This window comes from Daphnia carinata, chromosome 7 (assembly GCF_022539665.2).
Source record: "Daphnia carinata strain CSIRO-1 chromosome 7, CSIRO_AGI_Dcar_HiC_V3, whole genome shotgun sequence".
NCBI classification, from domain to species: Eukaryota; Metazoa; Arthropoda; class Branchiopoda; order Diplostraca; family Daphniidae; genus Daphnia; species Daphnia carinata.
Window position 1 is genome coordinate 2854671 of NC_081337.1, and position 13231 is coordinate 2867901.

The 13231-nt window shown below is 34.8% G+C and overlaps 1 long non-coding RNA gene across 1 annotated transcript; it reads left to right on the forward strand.

The window, feature by feature from the left end:
* Nucleotides 1-4: 4 nt before the first annotated feature.
* LOC132088146 (uncharacterized) lies at nt 5-3548 on the forward strand. Its single transcript, XR_009421419.1, has 9 exons — nt 5-85; nt 159-255; nt 338-645; nt 724-833; nt 896-1253; nt 1342-1625; nt 1704-2106; nt 2195-2966; nt 3076-3548. It is a non-coding gene; the product is annotated as an uncharacterized LOC132088146 (long non-coding RNA).
* The last annotated feature ends 9683 nt before the right edge of the window (nt 3549-13231 follow it).

Below are 13231 nucleotides of genomic sequence, written 5' to 3' on the forward strand. Positions count from 1 at the left end.
CCAAAGATTGCAACACCGAATGTCTCCATGAAGGTACAGAGAACACAGATGCTGATGATGTTCATAACTGCTCCAGCTTTAATCTGTAAAAAAATAATTACATGATACATTTTTTTGTATTCAAACAGTTGGTTAGAAATGTAATACCATATCTCCAGGTTTCATTTTGCCAGCTGAGAAGACCATGGCATTCGAAGGTGTTCCCACCGGTAACATGAAGGCGTGGCAGCAGCTGATGGTGACGGGAATCATCAGGTAAAGTGGATTCAATTTAGTGACTTCGCCCTGCGAGCGAAAGATGTTAATAATCAAGTTTGTGGTCATCCTAAAATTGCAGAATGTATCATACCATCTGGGCTACTATGGGAAGCAGGATGGACGCGATTGCTGTGTTTGAAGCTATTTCCGTAATAGCAGAGGTCAGGAAACACATGATCAACATAAAGACGAATGGAGGCAAAGTAGCCAAAGAAGAAAGATAGTTGGCGAGCAGGACAGACAGTCCAGAGACTTTAGAAGCGTCGCTGATGGCGTATCCGCCGCCTAGAAGAAGAAGAACGCTCCATGGGAATTTTTTCTGGACGTAATTCCATTCTAGCAAAGCTGGATTGGAGCAGGATTCTAAAATGAAGACGGTCACTTCCGGTAAGCCTCATTGGCGATTTTTAATTCTATCTAAATAATTTTTTGTCGTTACCTTCGCCCGCTTTGCTGAAACACCAGAAATTAGGCTTGGATGGCAGAATAAAAGCGAGAACAACAACGGCAATGGCTACAGTGCCGTCTCCAATCCGATTCCTATCAGACATTGTTCATAAGTTAATCAGCCGGTGGTATGTAAGTATGAAAAAAAAAAAAAAAACTTACTCCTGATGAAACAGATCTTCCCAACCAGGCATGAACTGAGGATCCTTCGAGACCCACAACACGATGAGCAAACTGAACAGGAACAGAATGGATTTCTCGTAGTAGCTCATTGGTCCTAGCTCTGTGTATTGGTTTCGAATGGACGTCTTGATGTCCTCTTTGCTCCTCATACCACAGTCTTCATCTCCAGTTGACCTGGAATTAGTTGACAAATTAATTTTTATTGTTTCGACAGTTAGCCTCTTTGGTGATTGTAATACTTGAAGTCAGCCGCGAACAAAACTTGAAGCCAAATCCAAGCCAGAAGAGTGGTGATTAATGCAACGGGTAAACCAATGGCCATCCAAGTAGCAAAGCTTAGTCCGGTGTCCGAACCGTACAACCTGGTAAAGTATACACGCTCTATTGCAAACAATCGCATTATATTATTATTTTCGTTTTCTTACTCTTCAAAAATTCCTTTAAATGCCAAAGGTGCTCCGGATCCGATCAGTGTGCCCGTTCCGCCGATGCTGGCTGCGTAGCTGACGGCTATGAGAAATGGAATTTTGACCTTTCGCTTGATATCATTTGGTCTACTGCTGTCACATTGAAATTCAAGAATCAGATGTCTTGAGTACTAATCGGATAACATAATGAAAAGATTTTACCATTGTTTTGTTGGCTGCGCCGTCTCCTGAAGGGTGGCAATAGAGGAATGTTGAGGCGCCAGACAATTGGCTCCCATTTCTACGTCGTTGGAGTCCTATAAAGAACAGGTGATTAAAATTTATACAGGTTATTCATACTGCGTTAAAGGATCTCTAGCAAATGTCTGCATTTATTACATGAAACAGCTCATCTGCTACCGCATCCACAATTGGGATTAACATGGCTGTAACCCCAGAATTGGAGATCCACAAAGACAGCGACATACTAACTGCCATGAACCCCAGCATCAACCTGTTCAAAAGGTTTCGAAAATGTAGCAGCAGGTAAAGGCTTTGAAGCGGGTGTTATACCATCGAGGATTGGTGCCAAAAGTAACGATGACTCTTAGAGCAATTCTACGATGGAGATTTGATCTTTCGACGCCTAGTGCCAGCACGACGCCTCCAAAGAAGACAATGTTGGATTGTTTGATGTAGAGGGAGCAGACTTCGGACGTACTTAGAATATCCAGCAACGGGAAAAGTACAATTGGCAAGAGACTAGTAACTGCTTCGGGAAGTGCCGACGTAAGCCAATAAATTGTCATAAGTAAGACGCAGTAACCGGCTCTGGCCTCCTATTAATCGTTTCATAAAATAATTGTATTTTTGTTTGTTTTGTTTTGTTTTGTATTTAGAATTTGGGGTAGCTAAAAATGTTCTTACCGCTCCATTGAAAATTAATGGGAGGAGCAGTAGTGGAGTTAAGACAATGACCAACGTCTTCATTTTCGGACAAACATGAGTCTGGAAGAATGTTTTGTAGCTAAGCATTGTAGATGATTCCTGCAAACAGATTAAAAAAGAGGTTGATTATCCGGAAATCCGCACCAACTCAAAACACACCATCTGCAAGATATAACATCTGGGTCTTTACTCATCCATAACCAGCTTGGGAAGAAGATTATTGTCAAAGAAAGGGAAAATAACGCGCACACTGACGACTAATTTATTGATCGCAGTTTGACCTCTTCGCCATCACCCATACCGATAGGTCATCGAGCACTGTCACCTTACGCGCTCCAAGCCTGAGTTATCAGGTAACTGGTATATACGTTTAATATGGTTTGTAGTTACCTTGAACTTTTAGTTTTTGACTGCCGTTGTTGAAGCGATGATAGTTTAAAATGTAAACTGGAAGAAGTTTACTCAACTGGTTGGGGAGACTATTGATCCACAGTTGGTTGCTAGCAACGTACTGAAGCAAGGTTTCTACGCTCTCGTATTTAAGGGTAATAAATGTTGCGATTACGAAATTGAGCGAAAAAGCCATTAGCCGAAATATAGCTAGGAAAGCCCGGAACTTAGGAGAAGGACGGATTTAAAGCGGATCTGAGAGGCTAAAAGGTGACATAGATTTAGCTGGGGAATTATTTTGTACCCTAGACATCCTATCGGCAAACTGGTTTGGTTAGTTTCCTTTTTCTTTTTTTTTTTTAAGGACTAGCATATTACATATAAATATACATTTTTTTTTCTCTTTCAATAAACAACATGAGTGGTATGTTTTAAAAATCAGCTTTAGGAGGAACTGGTGTGTATAACCTTGAATTACTGACGCAAGTTCGCAAACAAGTTGTCGGTGAAAAGGAGCAAAATAGAAAAACAACTGTTTTATTGACGTCAAGAGAAGGTATCCGCCCTCGTGAAAAAAACAAGTCCTAATAACAAAAGGAACGTAAGTTCGATCTACAATAGCCTTTGTGTTGCAAATTTCTAGTCTACAATGCACTAGAAAGAACCGTATGGTCGAAATTATTAAAAAAAATATCGTCTTCGCCAATATTTAAAAGATAAATATGTCAAGAAATTCGAAAGGCTCTTATATTTAATACAGTTCGAGAAAATTATTTTCTCTGCTACCCTGTTGTTTGGAATTATGAACCTAACTTTCTTATCTTTGAAAAATGTAAAAAATCTCAGCTTTGATGTATTTTGATACCCCCTTTTCCCCTTGCCAGACATCTCGTAGCATCATCAGCCAGCATAAAACCGGTCTTGTGTTTTTCATGTTTTATTAGAAAACTATAAGGCTCATTGGATTTGTTTTTGATGTTTTATTAAAAATTACAGAAAATAAGCCCGACAACATAAAACCGGCCTTGTGTTTTTTATGTTTTATTTCAAAACTATAAGGACCATTGAAAAATAAATATGATTTTCGTGATCAGCATTTAATTCTGCATCGAAATCATATATTTTAAATGAAATTTGAGATTTGTCCAAAAATGAAAAAGTGGGAAGGCTATAGCCTTCTCACTTTTGTCAAAATCGGCCAAAAACCAAATGTCTTGAAACTAATCAAAAATCATGCTGCATAATCAGAATTGAACGCTGATTCTGATTTAGTGATTTATTTTCCCTTTAAACGAACCGTTTTTGAACCATAACCGAAAATAAGCCCGACAACATAAAACCGGCCTTGTGTTTTTTATGTTTTATTTCAAAACTATAAGAACCATTGAAAAATAAATGTGATTTTCGTGATCAGCATTTAATTCTGCATCGAAATCATATATTTTAAATGAAATTTGAGATTTGTCCAAAAATGAAAAAGTGGGAAGGCTATAGCCTTCTCACTTTTGTCAAAATCGGCCAAAAACCAAATGTCTTGAAACTAATCAAAAATCATGCTGCATAATCAGAATTGAACGCTGATTCTGATTTAGTGATTTATTTTCCCTTTAAACGAACCGTTTTTGAACCATAACCGAAAATAAGCCCGACAACATAAAACCGGCCTTGTGTTTTTTATGTTTTATTTCAAAACTATAAGAACCATTGAAAAATAAATATGATTTTCGTGATCAGCATTTAATTCTGCATCGAAATCATATATTTTAAATGAAATTTGAGATTTGTCCAAAAATGAAAAAGTGGGAAGGCTATAGCCTTCTCACTTTTGTCAAAATCGGCCAAAAACCAAATGTCTTGAAACTAATCAAAAATCATGCTGCATAATCAGAATTGAACGCTGATTCTGATTTAGTGATTTATTTTCCCTTTAAACGAACCGTTTTTGAACCATAACCGAAAATAAGCCCGACAACATAAAACCGGCCTTGTGTTTTTTATGTTTTATTTCAAAACTATAAGGACCATTGAAAAATAAATATGATTTTCGTGATCAGCATTTAATTCTGCATCGAAATCATATATTTTAAATGAAATTTGAGATTTGTCCAAAAATGAAAAAGTGGGAAGGCTATAGCCTTCTCACTTTTGTCAAAATCGGCCAAAAACCAAATGTCTTGAAACTAATCAAAAATCATGCTGCATAATCAGAATTGAACGCTGATTCTGATTTAGTGATTTATTTTCCCTTTAAACGAACCGTTTTTGAACCATAACCGAAAATAAGCCCGACAACATAAAACCGGCCTTGTGTTTTTTATGTTTTATTTCAAAACTATAAGGACCATTGAAAAATAAATGTGATTTTCGTGATCAGCATTTAATTCTGCATCGAAATCATATATTTTAAATGAAATTTGAGATTTGTCCAAAAATGAAAAAGTGGGAAGGCTATAGCCTTCTCACTTTTGTCAAAATCGGCCAAAAACCAAATGTCTTGAAACTAATCAAAAATCATGCTGCATAATCAGAATTGAACGCTGATTCTGATTTAGTGATTTATTTTCCCTTTAAACGAACCGTTTTTGAACCATAACCGAAAATAAGCCCGACAACATAAAACCGGCCTTGTGTTTTTTATGTTTTATTTCAAAACTATAAGAACCATTGAAAAATAAATGTGATTTTCGTGATCAGCATTTAATTCTGCATCGAAATCATATATTTTAAATGAAATTTGAGATTTGTCCAAAAATGAAAAAGTGGGAAGGCTATAGCCTTCTCACTTTTGTCAAAATCGGCCAAAAACCAAATGTCTTGAAACTAATCAAAAATCATGCTGCATAATCAGAATTGAACGCTGATTCTGATTTAGTGATTTATTTTCCCTTTAAACGAACCGTTTTTGAACCATAACCGAAAATAAGCCCGACAACATAAAACCGGCCTTGTGTTTTTTATGTTTTATTTCAAAACTATAAGAACCATTGAAAAATAAATATGATTTTCGTGATCAGCATTTAATTCTGCATCGAAATCATATATTTTAAATGAAATTTGAGATTTGTCCAAAAATGAAAAAGTGGGAAGGCTATAGCCTTCTCACTTTTGTCAAAATCGGCCAAAAACCAAATGTCTTGAAACTAATCAAAAATCATGCTGCATAATCAGAATTGAACGCTGATTCTGATTTAGTGATTTATTTTCCCTTTAAACGAACCGTTTTTGAACCATAACCGAAAATAAGCCCGACAACATAAAACCGGCCTTGTGTTTTTTATGTTTTATTTAAAAACTATAAGAACCATAAGCCCGACAACATAAAACCGGCCTTGTGTTTTTTATGTTTTATTTAAAAACTATAAGGCCCATTGAAAAATAAATATGATTTTCGTGATCAGCATTTAATTCTGCATCGAAATCATATATTTTAAATGAAATTTGAGATTTGTCCAAAAATGAAAAAGTGGGAAGGCTATAGCCTTCTCACTTTTGTCAAAATCGGCCAAAAACCAAATGTCTTGAAACTAATCAAAAATCATGCTGCATAATCAGAATTGAACGCTGATTCTGATTTAGTGATTTATTTTCCCTTTAAACGAACCGTTTTTGAACCATAACCGAAAATAAGCCCGACAACATAAAACCGGCCTTGTGTTTTTTATGTTTTATTTCAAAACTATAAGAACCATTGAAAAATAAATGTGATTTTCGTGATCAGCATTTAATTCTGCATCGAAATCATATATTTTAAATGAAATTTGAGATTTGTCCAAAAATGAAAAAGTGGGAAGGCTATAGCCTTCTCACTTTTGTCAAAATCGGCCAAAAACCAAATGTCTTGAAACTAATCAAAAATCATGCTGCATAATCAGAATTGAACGCTGATTCTGATTTAGTGATTTATTTTCCCTTTAAACGAACCGTTTTTGAACCATAACCGAAAATAAGCCCGACAACATAAAACCGGCCTTGTGTTTTTTATGTTTTATTTCAAAACTATAAGAACCATTGAAAAATAAATATGATTTTCGTGATCAGCATTTAATTCTGCATCGAAATCATATATTTTAAATGAAATTTGAGATTTGTCCAAAAATGAAAAAGTGGGAAGGCTATAGCCTTCTCACTTTTGTCAAAATCGGCCAAAAACCAAATGTCTTGAAACTAATCAAAAATCATGCTGCATAATCAGAATTGAACGCTGATTCTGATTTAGTGATTTATTTTCCCTTTAAACGAACCGTTTTTGAACCATAACCGAAAATAAGCCCGACAACATAAAACCGGCCTTGTGTTTTTTATGTTTTATTTAAAAACTATAAGGCCTATTGAAAAATAAATATGATTTTCGTGATCAGCATTTAATTCTTCATCGAAATCATATATTTTAAATGAAATTTGAGATTTGTCCAAAAATGAAAAAGTGGGAAGGCTATAGCCTTCTCACTTTTGTCAAAATCGGCCAAAAACCAAATGTCTTGAAACTAATCAAAAATCATGCTGCATAATCAGAATTGAACGCTGATTCTGATTTAGTGATTTATTTTCCCTTTAAACGAACCGTTTTTGAACCATAACCGAAAATAAGCCCGACAACATAAAACCGGCCTTGTGTTTTTTATGTTTTATTTAAAAACTATAAGGCCCATTGAAAAATAAATATGATTTTCGTGATCAGCATTTAATTCTGCATCGAAATCATATATTTTAAATGAAATTTGAGATTTGTCCAAAAATGAAAAAGTGGGAAGGCTATAGCCTTCTCACTTTTGTCAAAATCGGCCAAAAACCAAATGTCTTGAAACTAATCAAAAATCATGCTGCATAATCAGAATTGAACGCTGATTCTGATTTAGTGATTTATTTTCCCTTTAAACGAACCGTTTTTGAACCATAACCGAAAATAAGCCCGACAACATAAAACCGGCCTTGTGTTTTTTATGTTTTATTTAAAAACTATAAGGCCTATTGAAAAATAAATATGATTTTCGTGATCAGCATTTAATTCTGCATCGAAATCATATATTTTAAATGAAATTTGAGATTTGTCCAAAAATGAAAAAGTGGGAAGGCTATAGCCTTCTCACTTTTGTCAAAATCGGCCAAAAACCAAATGTCTTGAAACTAATCAAAAATCATGCTGCATAATCAGAATTGAACGCTGATTCTGATTTAGTGATTTATTTTCCCTTTAAACGAACCGTTTTTGAACCATAACCGAAAATAAGCCCGACAACATAAAACCGGCCTTGTGTTTTTTATGTTTTATTTCAAAACTATAAGGACCATTGAAAAATAAATATGATTTTCGTGATCAGCATTTAATTCTGCATCGAAATCATATATTTTAAATGAAATTTGAGATTTGTCCAAAAATGAAAAAGTGGGAAGGCTATAGCCTTCTCACTTTTGTCAAAATCGGCCAAAAACCAAATGTCTTGAAACTAATCAAAAATCATGCTGCATAATCAGAATTGAACGCTGATTCTGATTTAGTGATTTATTTTCCCTTTAAACGAACCGTTTTTGAACCATAACCGAAAATAAGCCCGACAACATAAAACCGGCCTTGTGTTTTTTATGTTTTATTTCAAAACTATAAGGACCATTGAAAAATAAATATGATTTTCGTGATCAGCATTTAATTCTGCATCGAAATCATATATTTTAAATGAAATTTGAGATTTGTCCAAAAATGAAAAAGTGGGAAGGCTATAGCCTTCTCACTTTTGTCAAAATCGGCCAAAAACCAAATGTCTTGAAACTAATCAAAAATCATGCTGCATAATCAGAATTGAACGCTGATTCTGATTTAGTGATTTATTTTCCCTTTAAACGAACCGTTTTTGAACCATAACCGAAAATAAGCCCGACAACATAAAACCGGCCTTGTGTTTTTTATGTTTTATTTCAAAACTATAAGGACCATTGAAAAATAAATATGATTTTCGTGATCAGCATTTAATTCTGCATCGAAATCATATATTTTAAATGAAATTTGAGATTTGTCCAAAAATGAAAAAGTGGGAAGGCTATAGCCTTCTCACTTTTGTCAAAATCGGCCAAAAACCAAATGTCTTGAAACTAATCAAAAATCATGCTGCATAATCAGAATTGAACGCTGATTCTGATTTAGTGATTTATTTTCCCTTTAAACGAACCGTTTTTGAACCATAACCGAAAATAAGCCCGACAACATAAAACCGGCCTTGTGTTTTTTATGTTTTATTTCAAAACTATAAGAACCATTGAAAAATAAATATGATTTTCGTGATCAGCATTTAATTCTGCATCGAAATCATATATTTTAAATGAAATTTGAGATTTGTCCAAAAATGAAAAAGTGGGAAGGCTATAGCCTTCTCACTTTTGTCAAAATCGGCCAAAAACCAAATGTCTTGAAACTAATCAAAAATCATGCTGCATAATCAGAATTGAACGCTGATTCTGATTTAGTGATTTATTTTCCCTTTAAACGAACCGTTTTTGAACCATAACCGAAAATAAGCCCGACAACATAAAACCGGCCTTGTGTTTTTTATGTTTTATTTAAAAACTATAAGGCCCATTGAAAAATAAATGTGATTTTCGTGATCAGCATTTAATTCTGCATCGAAATCATATATTTTAAATGAAATTTGAGATTTGTCCAAAAATGAAAAAGTGGGAAGGCTATAGCCTTCTCACTTTTGTCAAAATCGGCCAAAAACCAAATGTCTTGAAACTAATCAAAAATCATGCTGCATAATCAGAATTGAACGCTGATTCTGATTTAGTGATTTATTTTCCCTTTAAACGAACCGTTTTTGAACCATAACCGAAAATAAGCCCGACAACATAAAACCGGCCTTGTGTTTTTTATGTTTTATTTAAAAACTATAAGGCCCATTGAAAAATAAATATGATTTTCGTGATCAGCATTTAATTCTGCATCGAAATCATATATTTTAAATGAAATTTGAGATTTGTCCAAAAATGAAAAAGTGGGAAGGCTATAGCCTTCTCACTTTTGTCAAAATCGGCCAAAAACCAAATGTCTTGAAACTAATCAAAAATCATGCTGCATAATCAGAATTGAACGCTGATTCTGATTTAGTGATTTATTTTCCCTTTAAACGAACCGTTTTTGAACCATAACCGAAAATAAGCCCGACAACATAAAACCGGCCTTGTGTTTTTTATGTTTTATTTAAAAACTATAAGGCCCATTGAAAAATAAATATGATTTTCGTGATCAGCATTTAATTCTGCATCGAAATCATATATTTTAAATGAAATTTGAGATTTGTCCAAAAATGAAAAAGTGGGAAGGCTATAGCCTTCTCACTTTTGTCAAAATCGGCCAAAAACCAAATGTCTTGAAACTAATCAAAAATCATGCTGCATAATCAGAATTGAACGCTGATTCTGATTTAGTGATTTATTTTCCCTTTAAACGAACCGTTTTTGAACCATAACCGAAAATAAGCCCGACAACATAAAACCGGCCTTGTGTTTTTTATGTTTTATTTAAAAACTATAAGGCCCATTGAAAAATAAATATGATTTTCGTGATCAGCATTTAATTCTGCATCGAAATCATATATTTTAAATGAAATTTGAGATTTGTCCAAAAATGAAAAAGTGGGAAGGCTATAGCCTTCTCACTTTTGTCAAAATCGGCCAAAAACCAAATGTCTTGAAACTAATCAAAAATCATGCTGCATAATCAGAATTGAACGCTGATTCTGATTTAGTGATTTATTTTCCCTTTAAACGAACCGTTTTTGAACCATAACCGAAAATAAGCCCGACAACATAAAACCGGCCTTGTGTTTTTTATGTTTTATTTAAAAACTATAAGGCCCATTGAAAAATAAATATGATTTTCGTGATCAGCATTTAATTCTGCATCGAAATCATATATTTTAAATGAAATTTGAGATTTGTCCAAAAATGAAAAAGTGGGAAGGCTATAGCCTTCTCACTTTTGTCAAAATCGGCCAAAAACCAAATGTCTTGAAACTAATCAAAAATCATGCTGCATAATCAGAATTGAACGCTGATTCTGATTTAGTGATTTATTTTCCCTTTAAACGAACCGTTTTTGAACCATAACCGAAAATAAGCCCGACAACATAAAACCGGCCTTGTGTTTTTTATGTTTTATTTAAAAACTATAAGGCCCATTGAAAAAATAAATATGATTTTCGTGATCAGCATTTAATTCTGCATCGAAATCATATATTTAAATGAAATTTGTGATTTGTCCAAAAATGAAAAAGTGGGAAGGCTATAGCCTTCTCACTTTTGTCAAAATCGGCCAAAAACCAAATGTCTTGAAACTAATCAAAAATCATGCTGCATAATCAGAATTGAACGCTGATTCTGATTTAGTGATTTATTTTCCCTTTAAACGAACCGTTTTTGAACCATAACCGAAAATAAGCCCGACAACATAAAACCGGCCTTGTGTTTTTTATGTTTTATTTAAAAACTATAAGGCCCATTGAAAAATAAATGTGATTTTCGTGATCAGCATTTAATTCTGCATCGAAATCATATATTTTAAATGAAATTTGAGATTTGTCCAAAAATGAAAAAGTGGGAAGGCTATAGCCTTCTCACTTTTGTCAAAATCGGCCAAAAACCAAATGTCTTGAAACTAATCAAAAATCATGCTGCATAATCAGAATTGAACGCTGATTCTGATTTAGTGATTTATTTTCCCTTTAAACGAACCGTTTTTGAACCATAACCGAAAATAAGCCCGACAACATAAAACCGGCCTTGTGTTTTTTATGTTTTATTTCAAAACTATAAGGACCATTGAAAAATAAATATGATTTTCGTGATCAGCATTTAATTCTGCATCGAAATCATATATTTTAAATGGTTTTTTAAATACACGGAAATAACGTGTAAAAAAAAATTAACTTAATTTTCACTACAACTCAATTAATTTTCCCTAAATCGATATCATCCATTCCGTTGTATTCAGAGAATGATGACATAATGGAATTTTCTATTATTTATTTTAGGGAAGCGCTCAAGTTTGGTTCAGCAGATCAGGACTCATCGAATTATAGGAGATGTTAAAGTAACTTTGAGCCTAAATCATCGAAAGAGATCTTATAGCCGAATTTTTTTTGTCTGTTTACATGGCCAATTTTCAGTATTTGTAGCAATGATAAATTCAAACCAACTGCTAGTTTTTGGCATTTTTTAGGCATACAAGCTTACAAACGATCACTGCAAGTCGTTTACTGACGCTTGCAAGAACTGAAATTTGCTGGTTTTATTTATTACTGTAGAACAGGGTTTGAAAATATCTGAAGTCTTCGATTGTGCAGTTTCAATTTAATTGAACGTAAATAAAATTGTTACTGAGTTGATGCAAATGAAAGCGGAGGTTTGCAACTTACCGAAGGGACTCATTATCAACATAAGGCAGACTGCGAGAACCAAATACGTTCAAGTTAAATACACAACGAAAATGAAAACAAATGGCACTGGTTCTACTAGGGTAACGCCATCTAGATCTTCAACACAAGACTCGAGAAAACAACCGACAAATCCGGCCTCCAAGTCGTCTTCAACGCGATCTCCAGTCCCCACTAGGCCAGTGCAGAAGCCAGTGCAGAAGCCAGTGCAGAATCCAGTGACGAAGTCAGTGAGCCGAAGCCAGTACCGAAGCCAGTGCCGGTTCCAGTAGCTAAGTCAGTATCGAAGCCGACTATCAAGTCCACACCTGAAACAACACCACAGCGGCAGCCGGCCAACAGAGATTCGGTACCTCCAATCCAAAGCAAAAAAAGGACGAAACCAGACAGCGCTGGAACCAAGCCGGTCACTAAATCAAGGGTTGCCTCAAAGTTTCAGCCGCCGGTGGAAGCGGAAATCACAAACGAACCCGACGAGGAAACTGAGGAGGGCGATAGTGTGCCTGTGGTAGCCGCAAAGCCTCCCAAACCGTTGCGCGAAGCTACCGATAAGGTATATTGGAGCCAGGTCTGGAGAAATGTTTTGAGATTTTACTGCTGTCTCTGTTATCCATAAAGATCTTGTTGGTGTAGAACCCGGACAAAACCTGCTAAAGATAAATAAACCGTAATTAAACGAAAGATACTAAATGGCAATTGATGCAATTTTTTCATACAAATCCAAAAGCAGCAGTGCTCATTCTTCCTTAGATTCTCCTCTGCGTTCGGCTGATTCGAGTGTTTCAGTAACAGCAGTGTGAATAGGAACAACTCGATCGTCAGATGATGGAACATGTTGCTGTGTCTCTCTCTTTAGCTAGCCGAATACCGGAGTGTTAATGACAGAAGGAGGATTGTTCGGAATAGCCTATTGTTCTAAATGAAACATTGAATTTGAATAAAATGCATTAACGTTTAAGAATAGTAATCTCTTAATTTGATTTCACCTTGTAATCGTCACGGTGCAATACACCACATGGTTTTCACGCGATCGCTGTCAAATTAAAGCATTAAAACAATACGGAAGGAATATTTCCTTTGCTATCAATTTACACGAGCTCTGTACGGGAACAAAATCTAATCAGCCAACAGTAAAATCAAACTGGGATTCAATTGAAACAAGAGGACTTGGTTCAA